This window comes from Tachypleus tridentatus, chromosome 4 (genome assembly GCF_004210375.1).
Source record: "Tachypleus tridentatus isolate NWPU-2018 chromosome 4, ASM421037v1, whole genome shotgun sequence".
Lineage (NCBI taxonomy): Eukaryota > Metazoa > Arthropoda > Merostomata > Xiphosura > Limulidae > Tachypleus > Tachypleus tridentatus.
Window position 1 is genome coordinate 65292220 of NC_134828.1, and position 10513 is coordinate 65302732.

The 10513-nt window shown below is 31.7% G+C and overlaps 1 long non-coding RNA gene across 2 annotated transcripts; it reads right to left on the bottom strand.

Annotated features, from left to right (window-relative positions):
• Positions 1–761: 761 nt before the first annotated feature.
• LOC143249315 (uncharacterized) lies at positions 762–10025 on the bottom strand. 2 transcript variants are annotated; one of them, XR_013027717.1, is made up of 3 exons: positions 9938–10025; positions 1715–1780; positions 762–913 (listed from the first exon to the last, which is right to left on the bottom strand). It is a non-coding gene; the product is annotated as an uncharacterized LOC143249315 (long non-coding RNA). The 2 variants fall into 2 exon arrangements; XR_013027718.1 differs by lacking the exon at positions 9938–10025 and adding an exon at positions 9719–9931.
• Positions 10026–10513: the final 488 nt, after the last annotated feature.

A 10513-nucleotide genomic window follows, 5' to 3' on the forward strand; every position in this document is an offset into this window, starting at 1 on the left:
AACATGGGGAAACATCCCCTAAACTTACTCCCACCCAAAAAACTTTGTTCAAAATTTAGGGTTTTATTTCTAAATGATAACTTTTGTAATAATAAATAAGGGGCCCTTAAAGAGGACCATTTTAAACATACTTCTAAAAAAAGATCTTTGGATATAAAACCAGACAATGTTTATAGACATAGTGTGTCTTTAGCACAGGAATCTTTTCCACCACAGAATTCACCAAATACAATTCTTCCCCTCGAGAAAATAATTTTGAAAGAAAATCTTTAAATGTTGCAGAATAGTTTATGATTTTGAAGAAAAAAAGCATTTAATTTCAGTAATTGATGCAAAAAAATTACATCATGTACATCAAACCTGTCATATTAATTCCCTTGATAAAAAACAAGACATGTTATATACACAAAGGGGCACAGTAAATATTTATATTATGAATAAATATACAAAATATAATCATATCAAAATTACACTAGTGTTCTATATATATATGTATTTAAAATGCTGGAAAGAATCAAGCCAACTTAAGGTGTATATAAGACATTTATTCCACCATTCAATACCTCAATTATTGAACTACTTAATTCACATGACAGTTGTACATTAAAAACTGTTTATAAGATTTGATTTTTTTACATACACCATTAGAACTTTAAAATACAAGAAATTTGAATATTTGTTGATGTTTTTAAGTAAAAACAGTTAGCAACTTAACTATTTTGTAATGACAAAACAGGAGAAGTGCTAATAAACATGCATCATGTAATAAATAATAAACAGAATCATAAACTCTTTTTAACTATTGAACAATGTAATAATACCTCTGTGGATTCCTCAATCTGAATATCAATTTCACTTAATATTGATCTCATATCTTTAGCACTTTCATAAGTGCTCGACTCAGACTCTGAATCTAACAGAAATAATAATAATAAAAACAATTAAAGAATACACAAAAATGGTAATTTTTTAATGTTGTTCACTGTTGAAATTAAAAGTAAATTGTAAGGAAAATCTGGTTTTCTTATGTCCAAATGTTTTTTACTTTTCAAATATTAACCTTCAAAATGAACAAACAAACACTACCTACACTAACCAGTCTTTTATATCTCCCAGGTTACATTTTCAATGAGATAATGACAAACTGTAGTTAGTGACCAATCAATCATAAAAAATGGCTCTAAATTAACTGTTTGTTGAATATAATCTCCTGTTTGCTGTAAATCGTTTTTTAGATATTTAAAAAAAAATCAGACTCAAAACAATTATAAATGTCATTTAACTACAGTGTCTCTACAAATATTTGATTTGCCGTTCGTCACGTGAGTTATACCAGTTTCAGAGAATTTCACCACTAATGATTTAGCCTCGACAAGTGCAAATTGAGGGGTTAAATTCCCTAAAACTGGTATAATGTTTCAACAAGTGGTGAATGAAATGAAAGATCTTACTTCATATTTATTATTTTAAATCCCTCTGGTAAGTAATTCACAAGAATAAATTCAGCACATTTTATGTACATATAAAACATTTTGTAGAACAGACAAAAGCACATTTTTCTTCAGAAAGTAACAGTTGAAATGATGATATTAAATCAAAATTATTAAACACATATATAAAATGACAAGAAAAACTTGTACCATTACAACATGGAAAACATGTTTCTTTTTCAATATTTGTCTTGAAATATTTAATATTCTTATTCTGTATTTACCTGCTAAACTTCTTTGGCCTGATGTTGAAATGATGGCCCTCATTTTCTCAACGTTGAACAGCTAATCTGGATAACCAAATGTGACATTTACAGAAACTTTAAGACACACTACACTTGCTAAATGTAACCATATATTATTCAACCAAATTACACAGTTATTTGAGAATTATTAGATGTTTTAAAACACAAATCTAGCATTGTAGAAGACAAATATTAACCAGATATTGAATCAATATCAACATGTACGATAACAGACTGCAACAATGATTTGCATTTAACTTGATAAAACCATGTCAACTATCTTTACATAAAAAGCACTTTGATAAGAGACATCACATACATTAATGACACTTGTGTTAAGAGGTTTCATATAGGAATATTTAAAAAAATGTTTTTGATTTATTCTGTTAAAAAAGGTTGGGTAAATTTAACATCATATTTGTACAAATTATTATAATTTCAGAGATTAAAACTTTTTGTGTGCAAAAGTTGTGCTATTTAAAAACAAACTAAAACTGATTCACTGTTCTTTTGTAACTAAGGTTTATGTAAATATACTTTATTTTAACCCCAAGTTAATTCCAAAGAAAGCCATACACCACAGTTATTCTTTTTCCAAAGGACATGAGGAAGCTTACAGATCAGACTATCTCTGGTCTGCCCAACACTGGTATCAAAACCTGATTTTTAGTGGTGTTAGTACACAGACTGGAAAGCTAATTATAAAAGTATTTATAACTTATTTGATTTTGAGTTATATACAAATGCAAAGTAAAAAATTACCAAAGACTTCAATAAACTCATGCATGTTTTTGTCAGAAACTACAAATATCTTTCCAACCAGACAGATGGCACTATAATACATTTCTACTGACATTTTTCAATTTGGAAAGATATTTTATTAAAAATTATGCCTTACAGGATTTACCTTTGTCCTTCACATTCTTTGATTTTAGCATCACAATTAATGAATAGCAGGAACAGACAACTAACCATGGATGGCTATTTATTCTGAAACTAGTTTTTTTGCAGGGTCAAATTATCACAATGCTTTTTAATATTAGATATGAAATGTAAACATTTTTGATGTAGAAAAAGACAGAAAAAAGTTAGTTTTATATGATTTTCATAAATTAATACAGAAGTCATTAACTTTGACACCATACTATTCTTTTTTTGCTCATTAAAATATAATATATAAGTAAATCCCAGTTGTCACTTTCACTTTGTGATGCTCATATTATGAGCAAATTTTAATTTAAGTTTCACCATTCTTACAACTTTGTTGAATGTGTACCAGAAAGTTTTATTTTCTCAAAGTGCATTTGTTTTCTTAATACAATGGTGGTGTTGAGTTAACAAGGCTCACAGAAAGAATGGAAGAGGACACTGTTTGTTTTGTTTTACAAAACTCAAACTAATCATAATTTTGACAGGTCAGGTAAAATTAATAAAAATAGAAAGGTTTAAACAAAACTGAACAAAAACTTCAAAGTCAGAAAATTCCTTTGTGTTTGTAATTTAAAAATATACTTATAAACTCATCATAGCCTTCAGAAAAATTGACTGGTTATGTTAAAAATGATTGACATCATTACTTATGATGATGACAAACCTCTATGTCTAATACTGAATACATCTCTTTAATCTTCAGATGATTATAATTATTTCAGGTCTCCATGTACACCTATCAGATCTGAGTTACATGTATAAACTGATCTTATAGGATGACCAAATAATTGGGTTTCAGCCTTTGGTGTGATGTGTCAGGCTGCTATCTATTTCTGCAAAATTTAAAGCAACACCTGGCACTGAACAAAGTTAAGAAATTTTGCTGTTATGATGTACATCCAAATCTAAATCCAGGTTACACATCAGGCCAAAGTACTAACACTAGACAAATTTGTGGGTCACAGTATGGGCAAATTACGCGTGCAGTAACAATTAGTATTAGTTTTATTTGAGAACCAGATAACTTGACTGACGTACTTTTAGGCTTAATAATCATATTTATAAAAGAAATTTTCCTTTACTGTTTACCGATCTAAAATTCTTCTAATATTTATAACTGAATCCTTTCTCTCAACGATTAGTATATACGAATGCAACTTTTCAGTTCCCAATATCCAACAGTTACGGTCACATATACATGTTTTTTCTGAAGAATGCGATATCCTTGTTAAAAAAGTAGTTTTAAAAATTATCATGTATTTTCAATTCTGCATCAGACTGCTAAACAAATGCCAACGTGAAAACAAACAGTTGAAAATAAATGCAATAAAGTTAATAAACTTAAGAAACAATTTAATGCGAAAAAATACCTTAAATATTCTTTATCCAAAATTTGTTTCACTCTGCTTTGTTCGCTTTATTGATACTTAATTTTTGAAATCGTAACGAATGCGCATTAGTGACAAAGAAGGCAACTGCGCAGGTTCTGCAGGAAGACATGCGCATTGCATACACAGAAAATATGACGTTCGCCTTTGTCATTATTTATATTTATTTTACAGCAGTAATATTGTTGTTTATCTGTTAAATAGCCATTAAAATTAAAATTTGCAAATAAAAACTGCGCCAAACTCTATTTTTAGATAAAGTTTGAAATTTTATCGCGACAACATATAAACTGTGTATGAGTTACCACATAAAATCCTTTAAAAAATTAAACTTCGATAATGATGCACTGTACTTTTATATATGAAAAAACGGCTCGTTTGGGTTGAGAATTTTTTTTATGTAAAGAAGCAAACAACGTTTTGACCTTCCTTGGTCATCATCAGAGTTACAAAGAAAAAAAAAAGTAACTTACTGATAGCTGACCACATGTTCAGAAGCGGTGTTGAATTTCGCGAAAAATCTACTCGAGGGCTGTATGCGCTACGAGAAAATGGAGTCGCTGCAAGTTATTTCCTTTTCAACATTAGTTATAAATCTGTAGTTTTCGTATACGTGTATTACCGACGAGTTGCTCTTGGTAACAATAGACGATAAGCCTAAAAGTACTGCTACTGCCACTCATTGGGTTGGTAATAAACTTACGGAATCCAGCAGTAAAATTTGGTTTTTAGATTCCCCACGGTAAACAGAGTTTGGATAATTCATTATACAACTTTGCAACGAGAATATAATAATAACACCTAAAATGATTTCAAGACAACAAGCACTATCATCGGAAATTTGAAATTGTCTTTTTTTTTTGCACCCTAGTGGCACTGAAGTATATCTGACGACTCGCACCGGTAGAAACCGGGGTTTTGAATCATGTAGTGGGCAAAGCATAGATAGCCCGTTGTATAGCTTTGTGCTTACTTCTAAACAAACCAAACCAAAATTTTGCCTTTAATAAACAGTAACACATTACCTGTTTTGTTTTGTATTTAAACAAAAATGCATGACTGTTGTTTTCTCTTCAACAAGAATGCATGACTCGTTTGGCAAGAAAAAAAACGTTTTACCCATAATTCACAACTACTGACTAAGACATAGTAAAAACAAACACTCCAACATATCCTGAAAAAATAATTTTTGGTATAACTTTCATATATCTAGAGAATAATAATGTCACCATTAGGATCATCAAACCATAAAATTAGAAGCAAGTCTGAAAGAAACAATTAAAGCTGAACTTGTAGTACTTACACATAAAAAAACACCAGAAGTAGTCACCTGTGAGGAAGATGCAGGAAGTTTGATGACAAATCCTCACCTATTTACACTTTACCATCTCGTATACAAGAGTTGTATTACTAAAGATATAGCGAAGTTACAGCTGATTAATGCTGTAGACCACTTACTCAGGAAAATAAAGATGACTTCTCCACTAGACCTCATGACGTAGGCAAAACAAATACCTCATAAGATTGATACTGGCAGTGGAACTACAATACGCCAGTTGGCTTAATGACAACAACTTGCAAAAAAGGCTGAAACACACAAAGAAATCGAAGGTTTCAAATAACAAGGGTGTAAAATCCGAGTACTGAACCTTGTGCATCATTATGAATTGTTACGGAAGAATAAATCAATCTTTGAGATTAAAGAAGTTGTATACTTTCACAAAGAATAATTCCAGCAACTGCCAAGGATGTACTCTTCCTTGGATGTTTGTCTGGATGAAAATATTTTTCAGTAATGGATTTTAGGAGAGGATATTAGTAAGCTCAAGACAATAAGGCAAGTTGAGAGAAGACAGTCTTTTCCTCTGGGAATGGCTTACGGCAATTTTTGGTGTAGTCATTTGAATTACGTCATGAACCTGTTACTCTTCATTGACTATTTGTGTTTTTCTTTGAAAAACCATAAAACGCCACTGCATACAGGATGAACTTTTCTAATGCTTGTGATGGACCAATAACATTTCTGAAACAATCGAAGGAAGAAAATCTTTGTGAATTGTTTCATTACTAAAATTTCCTGGGACACAGATTCAGCAGACAAATTGCATTCACAGACCTATTTAAGACTCAATCTGTATGAAGTTAGGGGCTTTCTTGAACTGTGCTCTCAGTATAGTCATTCTGTAAAACTGTTGTGATACAACTTGTCATCTACACTATTATTATTTGAAGCATCAAAGTAGGTGGCTGGAATTTTGTAGTTCGGAGTTCTGTACAGCAAGATGACTCCATAAACTTCAACTGTATAACTTAAAGGTTGTGCACCACTTTAAACAGTTATAGAAATACTGACACATTATCCACAAAACCATTTATTTATAAAGAACATGTGCAAGCACTGTGATAAGTGAAATGCATGAGAATGAAGACAACTAGCCCAAGTTACAGCAGAAATAGCCAAAGCTAGAATATTCACAAATGATTTAGGCTTAATAATCATATTTATAAAAGAAATTTTCCTTTACTGTTTACCGATCTAAAATTCTTCTAATATTTATAACTGAATCCTTTCTCTCAACAATTAGTATATGGACTGTTCAATGCAACTTTTCAGTTCCCAATATCCAACAGTTACGGTCACATATACATGTATTTTTCTGAAGAATACGATATCCTTGTTAAAAGTAGTTTTAAAATTATCATGTATTTTCAATTCTGCATCAGACTGCTAAACAAATGCCAACTTGTAAAACAAACAGTTGAAAATAAATGCAATAAAGTTAATAAACTTAAGAAACAATTTAATGCGAAAAAATACCTTAAATATTCTTTATCAAAATTTGTTTCACTCTGCTTTACAACTTTATTGATACTTATTTTTGAAATCGTAACTATGGCGCATTAGTGACAAAGAAGGCAACTGCGCAGGTTCTGCAGGAAGACATGCGCATTGCATACGACAGAAAATATGACGTTCGCCTTTGTCATTATTTATATTTATTTTACAGCAGTAATATTGTTGTTTATCTGTTAAATAGCCATTAAAATTAAAATTTGCAAATAAAAACTGCGCCAAACTCTATTTTTAGATAAAGTTTGAAATTTTATCGCGACAACATATAAACTGTGTATGAGTTACCACATAAAATCCTTTAAAAAATTAAACTTCGATAATGATGCACTGTACTTTTATATATGAAAAAACGGCTCGTTTGGGTTGAGAATTTTTTTTATGTAAAGAAGCAAACAACGTTTTGACCTTCCTTGGTCATCGTCAGAGTTACAAAGAAAAAAAAAGTAACTTACTGATAGCTGACCACATGTTCAGAAGCGGTGTTGAATTTCGCGAAAAATCTACTCTAGGGCTGTATGCGCTACGAGAAAATGGAGTCGCTGCAAGTTATTTCCTTTTCAACATTAGTTATAAATCTGTAGTTTTCGTATACGTGTATTACCGACGAGTTGCTCTTGGTAACAATAGACGATAAGCCTAAAAGTACTGCTACTGCCACTCATTGGGTTGGTAATAAACTTACGGAATCCAGCAGTAAAATTTGGTTTTTAGATTCCCCACGGTAAACAGAGTTTGGATAATTCATTATACAACTTTGCAACGAGAATATAATAATAACACCTAAAATGATTTCAAGACAACAAGCACTATCATCGGAAATTTGAAATTGTCTTTTTTTTTTGCACCCTAGTGGCACTGAAGTATATCTGACGACTCGCACCGGTAGAAACCGGGTTTTGAATCATGTAGTGGGCAAAGCATAGATAGCCCGTTGTATAGCTTTGTGCTTACTTCTAAACAAACCAAACCAAAATTTTGCCTTTAATAAACAGTAACACATTACCTGTTTTGTTTTGTATTTAAACAAAATGCATGACTTGTTCGTTTTTCAACAAAATGCAACTGAATGCATGACTGCATGACTCGTTTGGCAAGAAAAAAAAACGTTTTACCCATAATTCACAACTACTGACTAAGACATAGTAAAACAAACACTCCAACATATCCTGAAAAATAATTTTGGTATAACTTTCATATATCTAGAGAATAATAATGTCACCATTAGGATCATCAAACCATAAAATTAGAAGCAAGTCTGAAAGAAACAATTAAAGCTGAACTTGTAGTACTTACACATAAAAAAACACCAGAAGTAGTCACCTGTGAGGAAGATGCAGGAAGTTTGATGACAAATCCTCACCTATTTACACTTTACCATCTCGTATACAAGAGTTGTATTACTAAAGATATAGCGAAGTTACAGCTGATTAATGCTGTAGACCACTTACTCGCGGAAAATAAAGATGACTTCTCCACTAGACCTCATGACGTAGGCAAAACAAATACCTCATAAGATTGATACTGGCAGTGGAACTACAATACGCCAGTTGGCTTAATGACAACAACTTGCAAAAAAGGCTGAAACACACAAAGAAATCGAAGGTTTCAAATAACAAGGGGTGTAAAATCCGAGTACTGAACCTTGTGCATCATTATGAATTGTTACGGAAGAATGAATCAATCTTTAAGATTAAAAAAGTTGTATACTTTCACAAAGAATAATTCCAGCAACTGCCAAGGATGTACTCTTCCTTGATGTTTGTCTGGATGAAAATATTTTTCAGTAATGGATTTTAGGAGAGGATATTAGTAAGCTCAAGACAATAAGGCAAGTTGAGAGAAGACAGTCTTTTCCTCTGGGAATGGCTTACGGCAATTTTTGGTGTAGTCATTTGAATTACGTCATGAACCTGTTACTCTTCATTGACTATTTGTGTTTTCTTTGAAAACCATAAAACGCCACTGCATACAGGATGAACTTTTCTAATGCTTGTGATGGACCAATAACATTTCTGAAACAATCGAAGGAAGAAAATCTTTGTGAATTGTTTCATTACTAAAATTTCCTGGGACACAGATTCAGCAGACAAATTGCATTCACAGACCTATTTAAGACTCAATCTGTGTGAAGTTAGGGGCTTTCTTGAACTGTGCTCTCAGTATAGTCATTCTGTAAAACTGTTGTGATACAACTTGTCATCTACACTATTATTATTTGAAGCATCAAAGTAGGTGGCTGGAATTTTGTAGTTCGGAGTTCTGTACAGCAAGATGACTCCATAAACTTCAACTGTATAACTTAAATGTTGTGCACCACTTTAAACAGTTATAGAAATACTGACACATTATCCACAAAACCATTTATTTATAAAGAACATGTGCAAGCACTGTGATAAGTGAAATGCATGAGAATGAAGACAACTAGCCCAAGTTACAGCAGAAATAGCCAAAGCTAGAATATTCACAAATGATGATGACCTAACATGGTGCAACACTCAACTTTGAAGATGTTAAGGAAAAGATACATGTTTGAAACTAATTATTCAGTAGATCAAAAAGTGTAGAAAAACTCTCAATTCCAACATTTTTTAAGTACAACCTTAAGAAAATGATGCACTTGGCAGTCCAGGGGCGTAGATGTTTTACACCCGATGGAGGGAATGATTTTTCTAACCACTTATGTGGACTGTTCAATTTGCAAATTGGTAATCTCTGATTACGTGAACCTGAGAGCGATAAACATGCAGTCACAAAGTAATCTTGTTGCCACAATACTTGCATGTATACTTAGGCCTACTGACTGATACTCACGAATTATCGCTTAGATCGAAAAGCTTAGAAGCACGCCTATATTAAAGATGCACATTTTGGCGACTGAAAAAGCCTACATTAGGCCTAATTATGTAATTCGATTGGTAAGAATCACAAGAAAAACACAACTTGTAGGCTTGTGATGCAATAAAACAATTCAAAAGACTAAACTAAAATAAATCTAATTAACTTAAGATACGATTTAATGCGAAAAAATACCTTAAAAATACTCTTTATCAAAATTTGTTTAGTACTACTACAACGTTCGATTATTTTTCAAATCGTAACTATGGCGCTTAAGGAACAAACGAAGGCAACTGCGCAGGTTCGAAAAGAAGACATGCGCATTGCATACGACAGAAAATATGTCGTTCGTTCGCCTGCTTGTCATTATTAATATCTATTTTAAAGCAGTAATATTGTTGTTTATCCGTTAAATAGCCATTAAAATTAAAATTTGCAAATAACAATTGCGTCAAACTCTATTTTTAGATAAAGATTGAAATTTTCTCGCGACAACTAATAATCTGTAATTGAGTTACCACATAAAATCCTCTAAAAAATTAAACTTCGATAATTATGCACTGTACTTTTATATATATGCAAAAAACGGCTCGTTTGGTAACTTTGAGAATGTTCAGAAGCGGTTTTTTATGAAAAAGAAACAAACAACGTTTTGACCTTCCTTGGTTATCGTCAGAGTTACAAAGACGATAAAAAAGCTAGTAACGTTTTCGTAAATTTGGTTTTTAGATTTCCCACGGTAAACAGAGTTTGGATAATTCATTATACAAC